At 42.5% G+C, this 12,467-nt stretch overlaps 1 long non-coding RNA gene and 1 pseudogene across 2 annotated transcripts in view; both read left to right on the top strand.

Moving 5' to 3' along the window:
- Positions 1-1,645: 1,645 nt before the first annotated feature.
- LOC125094542 (uncharacterized) lies at positions 1,646-1,745 on the top strand (annotated as a pseudogene).
- Positions 1,746-3,008: 1,263 nt separating this feature from the next.
- Positions 3,009-12,467, top strand: part of LOC125092880 (uncharacterized) — a 128,664-nt gene continuing 119,205 nt past the window's right edge. For both annotated transcript variants that reach the window (XR_007125087.1, XR_007125088.1), the window contains exon 1: positions 3,009-3,132. This is a non-coding gene — a long non-coding RNA (uncharacterized LOC125092880). The remainder of the gene's footprint in view (positions 3,133-12,467) is intronic.

Here is a 12,467-nt window from a genome sequence, read left to right on the forward strand (position 1 = left end):
GCGTTTATAGCATCTCTAGGGCATACAAAGGACTTTTATATCAGTTTTGTTCAGTTTTTTATAAGCTCATTAATTCTCACAGCATTCTTATGAGACAGGGATTAGACATATTGCTCATGAATTAATGAAAGGACAGAGAAGTTTTGGCACTTGTCCAACACCACAGAGGGAAATCAGTGACAGCAGGAATAATGTGGACATCTCTAGGCTGCAAACTCGGGGCCAGCTTACTCTCAGTTATGCGTGTCTCCCGTTGTCTGTAGCTGCATGTGGGGGGTGCAGGTGGACAGGGAGCGTCTGTCAGATGCCGGCCCCTGACCATTCCTGCCACCCACCCCCGGGCCAGTTTTACTCATGTGAGAAGGAGGGGGCATCTGGATCTGTGCTGATGAAGGTCTAATGGAGACTATGAAGTGCCTGACTTCTTTTTTTCCCACTTTGCCGTCTACAATGTCTGAGTTTTCTGCCTTTCTGGAGCCAAGTTCTTCCTTTTCACACTCTGATTCTGCGGAAGGAGTTCTCGATTCCTCCCTTCCAGTTGATAGCACTTCAAGGCTCCTCCTTCATAAAAGCCATTAAGTTCTGTTTCACAACCAATGACGTTTCAGGCATTCGTGTGGTGGTTAATACGGAGACCATCAGTGCCATTTCCTGTGTCCTTAAAATCATGCTGTGAGCCAGGGAAACACTCTATCTCTGGTTGAGGGGTGTGGGTTGAAACTGTGGTGTCAGATTCTGGGTTTCCGTTGCCTTGGTCTGAAGGTGGACACAATCCCCTCTGCCTCACTGTAGCAAAAGAGGTCTGGCGCTCAAGGCAACTTTGAGATTGACTCTGTAATGACCAGGTCATCACTGCTCCCATACTTGGTCTCCCTGCTAGCACTGGCCATCTCAAACCCTGGGGTTGACTCATGGACTTTTCCTCCTCAATGTTTTCTGCAAAGCTTTATGACTTTTGTTGCCTTGCCTGCTACTTAGACTTAGAACCAGCCATAGCTCTGTTTTGGCTGCTTTCACTCTGTTTTAATTCCCTTTTTCTAGTTTCCTAGCCTTGTGCCATCTCTGATTTTGCCCTTAAACACCTGTCTTGGTGCTGACTGCTTAGTCTGTCCCTTCTGGCCATAAAGTGACCAGAAAGGGGGTAGCACAGGCTGATGGCCCATACAAGGTCTTCTGTAGAAGGTAGGAACTCAAACTGGGTCTTGAAGTTTGGGTCACATCCCCATAAGTGGGCAGAGTTGGGGAGGGGGCAGAAGGAACAAGGAGTGTAACGATGCAGCATGGTGTTATAGGAAAAAGCATTGTTGGGTGTTGGACAGAACTGGGTTCAAAGTGTGAGTGGACTCTGGTACTTCTGGAACATGGATGCAGGCTTTATGCATGTTGTAATCCCGGGGGTTTTCTTGTAGAATTTGGGTTGAACAAGAGATGGGCACTTAAGAAAATCCACAGGAAATTCTTTTCTCTTTCCCCAAACTCAATACAAGGTGGAGGTTGTGGTGGTGCATGTTTATATATGTACGTATGTGTCCAACTTCTAAAGCCCCTTTTCGTGATCAAAGTAATGGAATTGCCATGTGATTTGTTTTTTACTATGAGAGAAGCAGCTTCTGAAAATGTTGAGCATGAGAATTTGTCAGAGCGCTTGCTTTGGCAGCATGTATACTAAAACTGGAACGATACGGAGATGAGCATGGCCCCTGTGCAAGAGTGACACACAAATTCGTGAAGTGTTCCATATTTTTTCAAAGGCAAAAAAAAAAAAAAAAAAAGAAAAAGAAAAAAAAAAGAGAGAGAGAAAGAAAGAAAAAAAGAAAGAAAGAAAAAACTTGTCACAAATGTTCTTGAACAAATCCTTCATCTTCTCTTGGCTTTCTTATCTGTAAAATGGAGATAACATGACTTATTTCCTAGTGTAATGGGGTCTATTAAGTAGTATGGTAGTGTGGTGCCCTGCTAGGGTCTCAGAGAATGTGGATTTTATGTCATTTCATGCTACCTGCAATGCTGGTTTACTTAATAACGGGCTGGAGAAAGCCACAGAGAGGGAAGAGCTCCGGCGTCTCCTCTCACCTCTTGCCTGGCCATTTGCTCAGCACTGAGCCATGAGAGTACTTCCTCTACTGATGCGTCTGTTCTCCTGGGCTCAGGCTTGAGTATTCTGGTTGCCGGAACTTTCACACACCGGGCTAATGATGAGTTACCTTGCCCTTGTTAAAACTCGGCCTGGGGATATAATGTGATGTCAGCTCCTTCCCCTCCCAAATGTCTGTGTCCCTGTCCTCTTCCCCTGGGATGATGAATTGTGACCATTGGTGGCATTGCACATTGAACACAAAGCCTTGTTATGGAACTCCCGTATGACGCTGAGTTCAGGGAGAAGTGATGTTGGGAGTAGCTTGGGCTCTTAGCGTGTATTCGTCTGTTCTTGTTAATCAGATGTGCTTGTGAGCTTATACGAGCACATCTTGACACAGCTCAAGGACAAGCTGCCTCGGACAAGCCCCTTCCTCAGAAGACCTTGGCACATCACCGTGTCCATCTTGACGCTAAGTACAGTTCTTTCTATATATTTTTTCTTTTTTGCCTGGGTTTTGATCTTTGTTTCAGGATTTCTGTCTTTGGACTTGAACCTTTGCTAAGAAGAGGCAGTCATTGTCTCTGGTCTTTAATTCCTAACTTCTTCCCTTACATTTGATCTAAAAGGCTTGTTGGGCTCCATAGTTTCTCTTTAGGAAGTGGAAGTGCTGATGGTCATATCCAGGTATCAATAGCTAGTAGTGGATATCCTTGGATAGAAGTCTTTTATAGGCCAAATTCAGTCTGATGACATTTATCCATCCATGCTGCCAGAAATGCCTTCCTGGAAGGGCTTCTAGACTCCAGACTAAATCTTAGAAGAGATTCTGGTTCTGGGGGTCAGGAAAGGAGTGGGGATGATGGAGACTAAGGGAGAATGGGGCCTAGACCTGCCTAGGACTCCAGGTGTTTCTTTTCTATACAGGTGGTTCATGGATCATTCACTCTGAGCAACACTGACCAATGTTGAAGTTTCTGGAAGTCTGGCTTTCACATAAAGGGAGATGTTGTCACGTTGGCCAACAGAGGCTTAAAGCCACAGTTTAAACACAGGTACAATTGTTTTTTAAATCAAAGCTTCTTTGGGGACTGAAAACAATTTAAATTTCTAAATAAGTTAAACACTCTCTCCCTAAGTTTGTCTGTCGTAAGCATTTTGCTTGATTAGCTCTTTCTTCAGAAGAAATTCAGCGGTGAATTTCAGGCCACGCTTTGTTCAAATAACTTTAATATTTGAATGTCTTCAAGTCTGTGCTTATAAATGTTGCCTGGCCTTACAAAGTAGACAATGTATTCTCATCAAGTACCATTGTCACTTCCCCCCTCTAGTCCTTGCCCTCAATCTGCCCCATACTCCAGCTGGCTCCCCCCGATGTTAGTTAATGTCTTTCCTATAAGTGCTTCATGGGTGATCTTGCTCTCAGCCATATTTTTGGAGGACGAGATGAAAGGAGACTGAAAAATTAAAATCAAGATAAGCGGTCTCTCCCTTGGAATGTTATTAAGAGGATGTGGTCATTTAAGAGTACTTTTCCCTCTTCTCCTCAGTGTTTGACATCTGAAGTCATGGAAGATGCTATCACACCTTGCTTTATTAACATAGCTAGAGTCACCTGTTTTGAAAAGCCCAGCCACATTAACCTTAAATGAAAAGAAAGTGGAACAAAAGGAAAGATAAAGGGAAACTAGGTTTTGGCAGCAGGAGATGCCAGCTCTCAGCCGGGCCCCTGCAGCGACTTTGTTAAATGGCCCCATGAATTTATTTTACGGGGAGATCATTTCTACTATCTGAGTCTGCCATGGTCCAGATAAGATTCAGGACCCAGTTAAGTTATATAACGAGCTGATCTGCAGGAGAACAAAGAAAGGGGCAGAACGTTAGGGAAGGGACTAGACAGTGGAGATGGTGCGGACTGGCTTCCTTTGGAGCCCAGGGAGACTTGCTGAGAAGGGTCAGAGGGTTCAAGAGAAGCTGAACTGAGGATTATACACTAATGCCACAGCCATTGAGCCCGAGGCCAAGGGCATGTGCTGGCAATGCTGGGCTCTTGCTGGCAAGGTGAGGTGAGGGGGAGCTGGGAATGCTGGCTTGACTGCAGCGGGCAGAAGCTTTGGAGCAAGGCACTGTCTCTAATTCCATTTCTTTGCACTGAGCCCCAGGCTTCTTATTTCTTGTTGTTGGAGATGAAATGTTCCTAAAAGGTGGATGGAGTGGGGGTGGTTGGAGTAGGAGTGGTCTTTTTGGGTGTGGTGAACTTCTAGTCCAGATTTTATGAGACCCGCAGCCTCCCAACGTCTTTCTTCATGGACCTCTTACGTCGATTGTCAAAGCATATGTTCTGCTTTGGGGGTTGAAGACCTCCATATTTGCTTCTCTGACAGTCTGTCACTGAGTGATTGTGCGTCCTGTAAAACTTTACTTCTGGTCTACTACTTCCGTTCTAGAGACCAACGGGACAAGTGATCTTAGTTCATTAGAATAGTAAGATATTTTGTTATTCAATAGAATAATGAGGACTGAGGTATGGGTTTGATAAAAAATGAGACAGTTGATTTTGCTCTGGTTCCTGAACACAGGTAGAAGCTCTCCCCTACAGCAAGCTATGTTGCAAATGGTTGCCTTTGGTCACACAGCCAAGAGAGTGAGGAGGGGGCAAAGATCGGGTATGAATTTATTTTTCCACTTGGGAAAACAGCTCAAACTATTTGTCACCCCAATGGCTTCATCACTGTATAGAAAGGAACCACAAATTTGTAAGCTGGTAGGAAGTGTTTTTTACTCATTAAAAATACCGGAAATGGGGCATCTGGGTGACTCAGTTGGTCAAGCATCTGCCTTTGGCTAAGGTCATGATCCCAGGGTCCTGGGACGGAGCCCTGAATTGGGCTCCCTGCTCAGCGGGGAGTCTGCTCGTCCTCTCCCTCAGCCCCCCTCCCCTGCTTTCTCTCTCTCTCAAATACATAAAGTCTTTAATAAACTTAAAAAAAACACACTGGAACAAATTTTGAGTTATTATTTTATAGGAGTGAAGGGGAATATTAGCCCTGGACCATGATGAATACAGAGCCTGGCACTTAGTAGGAGCTGGGTAATGATGTTGCAGGATATATGAATTGCCTTGACCTTGAGTTGTGTGATTCAGCAGTTTTCTTGGAACAGACATGTATCTCTTAAATACAAAATCATTGGATGTATATACGAACAGCTGTCAGTTAAATATGACAAGGGCATTTGCTACTTTGAAGAGGACATTTATATAAATATATATGGTGAGACCATGTTGTTAATATTTTGGATGCCTTAAGATCAAAATAAATTAGTTTTACAGCAGTAAGTGACTGATTTATTGGAGGTCTGCTTTTTGATTTTGATTCTTTAAAACTTTATTTTTGTCTTATTATAAAAATAACACATTGTAGAAATAAGATAAATAAATAAGTAAATAAAAACCCCACACTGCAAGAGACAAAGCCAAAATGGCAAGCAACTCTTTAAACAAAAACAATTACTGTCAACATTTTATTATTTAATCTTCTATACATATATATGTATATGTATGTATATGTATGTATATATGTATATATACACATACATATACTCATACAAAAATGAGATTACATCTTGGATACATGAGATTACAAATGGATTACATTTGCTAAGCTTTTTATCATTTATATATTTTGAACCTTTTTCTATATCTGTAAATATGCTTTTTATCCTTTTCAATGACTAAATATTATTTCATTACAGTTCTCTTAGTCTATTATTGCATATAGAGATTATTTTTATTTGGTGACAGAAAAGTTTTTGTGGTTATTATCTCCATAGTAAAGTGCTACATATGTATATTTTCTCATGATACATTTTCTTTTACTACATTTCTATCTGTGGAGTTTCTAGATTAAAGGTATAAACTTTTTTAAGACACTGTACAGTTATTGAAAAAATATACCCCAAAAGGTAATGTATTTTGCATTCCCATCAGTAGTATTTGAGAGTTTTGTTTTCTTCAAACACTAACAGCATTGGAACTTATTATTAAAAAAATCTTTTCTAGGGGCACCTGGGTGGCTCAGTCGTTGGGCGTCAGCCTTCGGCTCAGGTCATGATCCCAGGGTCCTGGGATCGAGCCCCGAATCGGGTTCCAACCCCTCGTTGGGCACCCTGCTGTGGAAAGGCTGCTTCTCCATCTTCCACTCCCTCTGCTTGTGTTCCCTCTCTCACTGTGTCTCTCTCTGTCAAATAATAAATTAAAAAAATAATCTTTTCTAGGTATATAGGTGCTAAGTTACAGATCTTGAACTTTTTCATCTTTAAAGGCTAACTGTCTTTGTTCTTTTGGAATTTGCTTTCATTTTTTTGCCACTTTTCCTATCAGAGTGTTTATGATTATAGATGCTAAAAGCAATTTGTATGTCTCATATGTGTCTTGCTATTGTCCAAGAACAAAATCTTCTGGAAAGAGAATGATCATTTTTTAATTAATTTAATTATGCCACAGTCTCATTTCAGTAAATTCAACAAGAGTACCTGTTATATGCCAGATACTGTGCTGGACATAGGCATACAATTTTGAAAAAAAGATACAGACCTGGTTCTCAAATAACATATAGCTAATGAGGGAGGCAAAACAAGTCCATAGGCAATTTAAATTCTCCAATAAGGGGCGCCTGGGTGGCTCAGTGGGTTAAGCCGCTGCCTTCGGCTCAGGTCATGATCTCAGGGTCCTGGGATCGAGTCCCGCATCGGGCTCCCTGATGAGCAGAGAGCCTGCTTCCCTCTCTCTCTCTCTGCCTGCCTCTCTGCCTACTTGTGATCTCTCTCTGTCAAATAAATAAATAAAATCTTTAAAAAAAAAAATTCTCCAATAAGGAAGTAAGCATAAGAAGCTTTGGAAGGAACAGAAAGAGTAGCTGACTCTGTCTTGGTAGTCATACATAAGTTTTCTTGGAGTGAAGGATGATTTCACTGAATTCCAGAGGATGAATAGCAGTTAGCTTGGTATGGAAATGTGTGTGTGTGTGTGTGTGTGTGTGTGTGCGTGTGCGTGCGCGCTGTGTGTGTGTGTAAGATGGAATAGTACTAATTAACATTAACATTGTATTGTTAATACAATGGTATTAACAAAGATCAAGGTGAACTCATGAAACTGCGCATACTACATACATGGCTGGAACTCACAACGAGAAAAGTACAGTGGGTTTGAACTGATTGGCAAGAGATAGTCTGAAAAGCAAGAAGTGGCCCAATTATGTACCATTTTATGTTACAGTCAGTGGGTGCAGTGTGCATCTTTTTCTGATGTTTTAGAGTTGTCATGGATGGTTTCTAAGCAGTGGAGTGACAGACCCAGATTGATTCCCTGCAAAGAGTCTGCTGTCCCCGAAGGAGGAAATGCATTTGGGGGCAAAGGCAGGGCATTCCTGAAAGCTGAGAGAGAATTTAGGAGGCTTCTGAGGATGAAGCCTAAGTCAAGATAGTAGCAATGTGAATGTGGATATGTGGACAGATTAGAAAGACAATTAGAGGGAAATCTATTTGCTAAGGTGGGAAGGGGACAAGAGTCCAAGACAGTATTCAGGTGGATGGAGATGCCATTCAGTCAGTTTGGGAAAACAGATAAGGAGCAAGTCTCTCACAATGAAGGAAGTTTGGAGAATTCAGTTTTGGATATGTTATGTTTTGAGTGCCTATTGTATGTCAGAGAGGAAATATCCGGTTGGATATGTGTTGGATATTGGATCATGTTCAAGGGAAATACTGTTTTGGAGTTATTAACATATAAACAGGAACTGAAATATATGAGTAGATATAGTACCAAAGGAGCATATGTAGGATGAAAAGAGAAGAAGGGCCCGTACAGAAGTCTGAACAACTCCATCATCTCAGAAATGGGAAGAGGAAGTAGAGACTGAGAAGTGTTGTCATGGAGGGCCTTTTACGGAGGACAGAATGTTTATCAGTTCCAGAAGGAGCAGATGAATCACGTAAGATAAGGGTTTTGGATTTAGCAACAGGAGATATTTTGACCTAGTTTAGAGTCATTTCAGGGGACGTATGATGCCAGATTCTAAAGAATCAAAGAGCGAATAGGTGAGGAAATGGAAATGAATGGTGTGGTTATGAGAGACAGAGAGAGAGGGAGGAGGAGGAGGAGGAGAGAGAGGCAGCTGAAAGAAAAGACAGCACTGAGTGGAAGGACGCATAAAGGGAGAGCGGTACCTGAAGGGGGATCTTGCATAACAGGGAAATGGGGTTGGGATCTAGACCTCAGGTGGATTCATTATTCTGGGACAGGAAGAGAGATTCGGTACCTTTCATGTCAGGAAATATATGAAAGGATAGATGTGGATGGCTATGGTGGCAGGGAATTGAGGGACTTCTGTGGTGGTTTCTGTTTTGTCTGTTCAGTGGAAGGCAAGATTTTCTGCTAGGCATTAGTAGAGAGGTGGCTGGGAGGGACTGGAGAAGGTTTCAATCATTGCTATGGAGAGTGGAAAAGGGAGCTGAACAAGGATGGATAAGAAGATTCCCAGGCAGCCCTGAGGGCCCTGTTAAGCTGGAAGCTGATCAGTTTTAAGTGACATCAAATCTGTGCATGGCTTTATGATCTTCTCTAGCCAGGGTTGGGATTTTTCCAGTTGAGTGTGGCAGAGATCGGTGGGGCAAGCTATTGGAGGGCAATACTATAGTGTGGTTGAAGTGATTAACCATGTGTAGAAGGCTGAGCAGGAAGCAGATGGGGATAGGACAGGGGTTAAGGGATCCGGAGAATGTAGAAAGGGAAAGGACCTGAGGTCAGAGCAAGGTTAAAGAATTGATATGGTGCAAATGAATGAAGGGAATGTTGTTGCAGTCAGGAGGGAGAGAATCTGGATTTAAGATTTCTGAATTATACCATTGTCAGGAAAGGGTAATATTCAATAATTAATTAATTTTGGTATGATAAGACCAATCCAAGTAAACCACAGTGATACTTGGGTGAACCTCCTGATTCCAGAGTTTGGATATGAGGTGGAGCTGAGGAAGCACTAAGAATTTGAGCACTGGATGAAGTATTCTCAAGATTATTGAATTTGTTCAGACTGATGATGCGCCTTGAGAGTGAAAAAGACAATCAGGAGCCTGTTACCAATATCATCCATAAATCAGAGGCCGTTCCTCTCAATATCATTCCAGGGTATACTTGGCTTGGGTAATAGTGACAAAGAGAGGAGGAAAGTGGGTTACCCAGATAGCCTATCTCAGTTCTTTGGGACTGCTATAACAGAATCCCATGGACTGGGTGACTTTCAAACACCAGATATTTATTTCTCATAGTTCTAGAGGCTGGAGGTCCAAGATTGAGGCAATGGCAGATGTAATGTCTGGTAAGGGGTCACTTCCTGTGCATGGATGACTGTCTTCCCACTGTGTGCTTACATGGTGGAAGGGCTGAGCAAACTCTTTCAGGTCTCTTTTATCAGGATACTGATCCCATTCATGGGGTTCTACCCTAGTTATCTCTCAAAGGCTCTGCCTCCTAATACCATCACCTTAGGGGTTAAGATTTCAGCTATGAATTTTCAGGGAGACACAAATATTCAGCAGTCTGTCAGCAGTTTTATGGAACAGTGGCAAAATCAGTCTGGAACCACATTGGGACAAAGTGGCCTTTGGGTCCTACTCATCTGTCTTGAGATTTGGAAGAATAACTATTTGGGAAGATGACAAGGGACAGTGGTTTTTGAGGAACCAGGTTTCAGATGAGAAAATGAAGGTGATATTAAAAGAGAAGGTGAAGAATAGTTACCCTGGAAAGGGGAGATTTTAGAAGGAGGACAGTAGTAGGAGGTTGATTCAGGAGAAGGGGAATAAAGCATTAAAAAACATGCAGATATTCAATGGGAAGTTATATGTATTTTTTAAAAGTTGATTTGAGCATTTTTTTAAAACTGAAATTCATCTGTATCCTATACTATTAAGCAATTTGAAAAAAAAAAAGAAAACATGTGGACAGGGGTGCTAAACACTGGGGAGGTTAGATCTTGAGTGGTGACTTTGGATGACCAGGTATAAGGCATGAAGGGATTAGCAAGGTACAGTCTTTTCAAATAGTCCTAGAAGTCTCCTAATGGATAGGGGATGGTGAAGAGACGAACTCAGGCCTGTGTGGAGGGAGTGAGCCATGGCCTGGAGTGATTGTTTTTCTAGGAAATCCCAAGACAAATGAGCAGATTGTCACTGGAATTGGTTCCAAGACTTTGACCAAATGTTGGAAACCCTGATGGTCTCTGTGGACATATACTGTATCTGGCTTAACTAAAGCGGAGTACACTTGCAGTGTGACTTATCTGTGGTAGAGTTGAGAACAGCATCCTGTCCTCAACTGGAAGCCACAAACCCCTTATTACAGAGTGTGGAGCAGAGATGCATTTCATTGGCAAGCAGGGGTCTGAATTAGTGAGTTCTCAGCTTAGTCCACTGCATGCTGCCTCTAGGTACAACATCAAGTAGCACAGAACTGATTACTTATTCAATAATTGGGCATCAGTTAGTTATTTGAAAAGTAGAGTGATGCGCACTGCTCTTCAGACTTTATAGTAGAGTGGTAGGGTGGCCTTAGCCAATGTCTCACTCTGATGGTCAAGTTCTTCTTGGGGTAAGATATCACAGGGACATGGGGAATTCAGTTCCTGGTAGAGTTTGAGTATAGGGCAGAAGAATTAGTGAACTGAGGGGTGCCTGGGTGGCTCAGTGGGTTAAAGCCTCTGCCTTCGGCCCAGGTCATGATCCCAGGGTCCAGGGATCAAGCCCCACATCGGGCTGTCTGCTCTGTGGGGAGCCTGCTTCCTCTTCTCTCTCTCTCTGCCTACTTGTGATCTCTGTCTGTCAAATAAATAAATAAAATCTTTAAAAAAAAGAATTAGTGAACTGAGGGATATGATGAGAATAACTGTATGACAAAATAACTAAAGATATAAGAAAACATGGTGTAGTTTGCCTTGCCAATGGTCATATTCCTCCTGTGTTCTAGTTCTTTAGTATGATGCCTTGCACAAAGTTAGCAAATACCTAAACACGTTTGTTGACGCATCTTTTGGTGCCCAGGTTACTGGGAGAAAGTAACAGTAAGTGTAAACTTTTATCAGGGTTAGTGCTGGAAAGAAAGAAGGGTTACACAATGTTGTTATAAGCTGGCAGACTTAAAGATACCCAAATGGCACCTGGAATTAATTTCTCTACTCACCATGGCAACGTGCCTTGTGTACTCTAGCATATCCTACTATTGCTGCTAAGGCTCAGCATTCTACTGGAGGAAAAGTCATAGATTAGTTGGTGGGTAATGGGATCCTTTCCTTCCTTCCTCTCTCTCTTTCGCTCCTTCCTTCCTTCCTTCCTTCCTTCCTTCCTTCCTTCCTTCCTTCCTTCCTTCTTCTAGTCACAGATGCTTAGCTCATGCCTGCTTTGTGTTAAGCACCAGAACACAAGGATAACTTTTGCAAGCACTCTGCAGTGCAGTTGGCTACAAGCTTGGCCATGCTGGGGAAGACTTCCCAGGTGACACGGGCTTTGGCCGATGCAAAGGAGTTCGGGGAGAGGAATATTTCTTAGAGGGAATGATACATGTGAAGTAATATGTGAAGGTGATGAGGTAGAAAAGGTAATGGTGTCTCTGGGGGAAGAATGAGAAGTTAGCACTAGGAGACTCTAGGGTGCATGTTGAAAAGAGGGGCCCAGATTTTGAGGGGCTTTCGTTTGAAGTCACGATGTTCAGTTGTCCTCTAGGCAATGGGGAGCTGCGAAAGCAAGGATGGGAAATGGTCCCGCTTGCACTTTGGTGACTTCCCTGTAGCAGCCGTGTGGAGGTTTCTCGGACTGAGGAACGACTCCGGTATATTGGGACAGCTGGGAAACTTGCCGTTCAAGGCATCCTTCTGGGAACATCAGTGTCACCTGGGAGCATGTAAGAAATGCAGGCTCTAGGGCATCACTCGGTGGGACTGAATCATCTTAATGAGATTCCCAGGTGACTGGTATGCACCATAAGTCGGAGAAACACTGTTTCAAGACCAACGCTTATGGCTCTCTCGGTGCTCATGCAGGTGCCCTGGGAGGACAACTGGCTCTGTTCTTTCTCTTATTCCACAAATTTCCAGACAGTTCCATGATCTTTTCAACTCCATTTTTAAAAGGCTGATTGGAATTCAAGAAAAAAAAAATTTTTTTTTTTTTTTTGGAATTCAACAAAAATTTTAAGTGTACTTCAATGATTGGAGAAACTCTATTGCTTTAAGCCATGGCTTCTCAAAGCATTTTAGTCATGGACTCTTTTCTTTCTTTTTTTTTTAAAATTTTTTTTTCCTTTTAAAGATTTTATTTTTTAAAGTAATCTCCACATCCATCA

Source organism: Lutra lutra, chromosome 2, assembly GCF_902655055.1.
Source record: "Lutra lutra chromosome 2, mLutLut1.2, whole genome shotgun sequence".
In the NCBI taxonomy this organism is placed as follows: domain Eukaryota; kingdom Metazoa; phylum Chordata; class Mammalia; order Carnivora; family Mustelidae; genus Lutra; species Lutra lutra.